At 47.2% G+C, this 4,275-nt stretch overlaps 1 pseudogene; it reads right to left on the minus strand.

Annotated features, from left to right (window-relative positions):
• Positions 1-241: 241 nt before the first annotated feature.
• The window catches only part of LOC112070723 (extracellular calcium-sensing receptor-like), a 38,178-nt pseudogene continuing 34,144 nt past the window's right edge, over positions 242-4,275 (minus strand).

Genomic DNA, 4,275 nt, shown 5'->3' on the forward strand with positions numbered 1-4,275 from the left:
GTTCCTGTCTTGTTTCTTGATTGTTCATCATTAAATGTTTGACTCCCCGTAGACTCTAGACTCCAGCGTCAGTCCTTACAGAATGCGGAAGCCATCAAATGAAGCATCGGGGAGTGCTGGCATTTCAGTTGGTGGTGAAGTCGGGTCCGGGGGCCGCCGCAGATTGAACCGGGGGTGCCTAAGCCAGTTCGTTGGGATTCCACGCCCTAGCTGGCTCGAGATGTTTCCTTGCCCCGGTTGGCTAGGCAGGCGCCCATCCTACATCAGGCCTCAGCCGGATCGCCAGGGTTTTACGCCTCAGCCGTCTCGCCAGGCATCTGCGCTTCAGCCGGCTCATCAGGCTCCATTGTTCCGGCGTGATCAGCAGGCTTTCACGCCTCAGCCGGATCGTCAGGCTCCTATGCCTCTGCCGGCTCGCCAGGCTCTGACGCMTCTGCCAGTTTGTCGGGATTTTACGCCCAGTCAGCTTGTCYAGCGCCTGTGCCTCAAMCTGGCCCGTCAGGCTCACCCAGGTGGGACGCCGGGAGGTACTGTCACGTCTGCTCCCGCTCTTCCCCCCTGGCGCTCAAGAGCACCAATTTCCTCAGCTTTACGCACTCCTGCCTACATCGTTATTCACCTGCCTTTCCTCGTTCACTCGCATCAGCGATCATTTGGACTCACTATACTCAATCACCTGTTATTTCCTCCCTATCATTATCTGTCGCCTTCAGTCTGCTGTTCCCGCTTCACATTAACGGTCGTACGTTGTTTTTGTATCCTTCTGACAGCTAAGCTGTTTCCTGTCTTGTTTCTTTCTGTTTGCAGCATTAAATGTTTGATCCCCAATATCTGCGTCCTAGACTCCACTTTCGGTAACTTAAGCGAGAAATGTTGGTGGAAACCTGCCTTTATGCGCTCAAATTATAGATAAACACAAAATAAGCCATCATATCGAACGTAGAACGTGTAGTCACATGATGATATGTTACGTTGGTAGGCCTACCAACACGATGTGTGAATAACATTGAATAAGTTATAGCAGAGATTATAAAGCTGCACATGGTGGTCAGCCAGGTCTCCCAAGAGACTAAATATTGAGGAAGAAGCTATTATTTGACAAGTGGTGACAGGATTATGGTTTTTGCCTCTTATCATGATCGCATTCTTCCCCTGTCCACTTTAGATCAGCGAACTCTTGCTAGAGAGCAGGGTGTAATACAGGTAGGGTATAGTCTGCTATTTATCGTCACAGTCTTTGTGGACTAAAACCGTTGGTGAGTTGAAATTGCATCGGAAAACAAGTACCCTATGTATTTTAAGTTCGGTGCGTGGGTTTGGGCTGACATTTGGTTTGGCTCCGCAACCTCTGGGCAGGTGGTTACAGATACAACTTTGGGTTTGGCTTCCTACAAATCCTCTAGGGGCTGGTGTGTTAGCAGAACTTGGTGTTGGCTTCGCATAAACCTTCGGTGGCTGTTTACAGAACATTTGGTTTGGCTTCTACAAACGCCCTGGGCATGGTGTTTACAGACAGATTTTTGTTGGCTTCCTATAAAACCTCATGGGCGTGGTGTTCTATCAGCAAATTTGTTTCGGGCTTCTACAAACCTGCTGGGGCTGGTGTTTACAGAACATTTGGTTGGCTTCCTACACTCTCGGGGCTGTGTTTACGAATATTTGGTTTGGCTTCCTACAAACCTCTGGCTGGTGTTTACAGAACAATTTGGTTTTGGCTTCTCAGACAAAACACCTGGGGTGGTGTTTACAGAAAGTTTTGGTTTTGTTGGCTTCCTAACAAACCTGGGCTGGTGTTTACAGAACATTTGGTTTGGGGCCTTCGCTACAAACTCTGGGGCTTGGTGTTTACAGAACATTTGGTTTGGCTTCCTACAAACCTCTGGCCTGGTGTTTATACAGACAATTGGTTGTTCCCTAACAAACACTGGGGCTGGTGTTACATGAACATTGGTTTGGCTTCTACAAACCTCTTGGGGCTGGTGTTTACAGAACATTTGGTTTGGCTCCTACAAACCCTGGGGCTGGTTGGTTTACAGAACATTTGGTGTGCTTCCACAACCTCTGGGGCTGTGTTTACAGAAATTTGGTGTTGGCTTCCTACAAACCCTGGGGCTGGTGTTTACATAACTTTGGTTTGCTTTCTACAAACCTCTTGGGGCTGGTGTTTACAGAACATTTTGGTTTGGCTTCCTACAAAACATCTCTGGGGCGGTGTTTACAGAACATTGGTTTGGCTTCCTACAAACCTCTGGGGCTGGTGTTTTACAGAAATTTGGTTTGGCTTCCTACAAACCTCTGGGGCTGGTGTTTACAGAACATTTGGTTTTGCTTCCTTACAAAACCCTGGGGTGGTGTTTACAGACATTTGGTTTGGCTTCCTACAAAACCTCTGGGCTGGTGTTTACAGAACATTTGTTTGGCTTCCTACAAACCTCTGGGCTGGTGTTTACAGAACAATTGTTTGGCCTTCTACATACCTTGGGGCTGGTGTTACAGAAATTTGGTTGGCTTCTACAAAACCTCTGGGGTGGTGTTTACAGAACTTGGTTTGGCTTCCAACAACCTCTGGGCTGGTGTTTACAGAACATTTGGTTTGGCTTCCTACAAACCTCTGGGCTTGGTTTACAGAACATTTGGTTTGCTTCCTACACCTCTGGCTGGTGTTTACAGAATACATTTGGTTTGGCTTCCTACAAACCTCTGGGGCTGCTGTTTTACAGAACATTTGTTTGGCTTCCTACAAACCTCTGGGGCTGGTGTTACAGAACAGTTTGGTTTTGGCTTTCTACCAACCTGGGCTGGTGTTTACAGAACTTTGGTTTGGCTTCTACAAACCTTGGGGCTTGGTGTTTACAGAAACATTTGGTTTGGCTTCCTACAAACCCTCTGGGGCTGGTGTTTACAGATACATTGGTTTGGGCTTCCGTACAAACCTCTGGTGGCTGGTTTTACAAAAATATTTGGTTTGGCTTCCTACAAACCTCTGCGGGCCTGTGTTTACAGACATTTGGTTTGGCTTCCTACAAACCTCTGGGGCTGGTGTTTACAGAAAAATTTGGTTTGGCTTCCTACAAACCTTGGGGCTGGTGTTTACAGAACATTTGGTTTGGCTTCCTACAAACCTCTGGGGCTCGGGTTTACAGAACATTTGTTTGGCTTCCTACAAACCTCTGGGGCTGCGGTTTACAGAACAATGGTTTGGCTTCCTACAAACCTCTGGGGCTGGTGTTTACAGAAGCTTTGGTTTGGCTTCCTACAAAGCCTCTGGGGCTGGTGTTTACAGAATAATTCGTGTTTGGTCTTCTACAAACCCGCGGCTGCGTGTTTACAGAAATCATTGGTGTGGCTTCCTACAAACCTCTGGGGCTGGGTGTTTACCAGAACATTCTGGTTGGCTTCCTACAAACCTCTGGGGCTGGTGTTTACAGAACATTTTGATTGGCTTCCTACAAACCTCTGGGGCTGGTGTTTACAGAACATTTGGTTTGGCCTCCTACAAACCTTGGGCTGGTGTTTACAGAACATTCTGGGTCGTTGCTTCCTACAAACCTCTGGGGTGGTGTGTTTACAGAATATTGGTTGGTTCTACAGACTCCTGATGGCTGGTGTTGTCATGAACATTTCGGTTTTGCTGTCTACAAAACCACTGGGGGTGGTGGTTTGACTAGAAAGCTATGTTGGTTTGCTTCCTACAAACTCTGGGTCTGGTCGTTTACTGAACATTTGGTTTGGCTTCCGCTACAAACCTACTGGTGCGGTGTGTTTACAGAGCTATTTGGTTTATGGTTCTACAAACCTCTTGGGGCTGGTGGTTACAGAACATTTGTTTGGGTTCCTAACAAACATCTGGGGCTGGTGTTTACAGAACATTTGGTTTGGCTTCCTGACAAGCCTCTGGGCTGATGCTTTACAGAACATCTGTTTTGGCTTCCTACAAAACCCGGAGCTGGGCTGGTGTTTACCATGAAAAATATTGGTTTGGTTCCTAAACCTCTGGGGCCTGGTGTTTACAGAACATATTGGTTTGCATCCTAATAACCTTGGTGCTAGGTGTTTACAGAGATCATTTGTTTTGGCTTCCTACAACCTCTGGGGCTGGGTGCTTTTAAGAACATTTGGTTTGGCTTCCTACAAACCGTCGTGGGGTGGCCGGTGTTTTTACAGAACATTGGTTTTTGGCTCCTTAATAACCGCTGGCTGGTGTGTTACAGAAACAGATTGTTGTTGGCTTCCTAAAAAACACCTGGGCCCTGGTGGTTTAAGAACATGTTTTGG

This window comes from Salvelinus sp. IW2-2015, unplaced genomic scaffold (assembly GCF_002910315.2).
Source record: "Salvelinus sp. IW2-2015 unplaced genomic scaffold, ASM291031v2 Un_scaffold1405, whole genome shotgun sequence".
NCBI classification, from domain to species: domain Eukaryota; kingdom Metazoa; phylum Chordata; class Actinopteri; order Salmoniformes; family Salmonidae; genus Salvelinus; species Salvelinus sp. IW2-2015.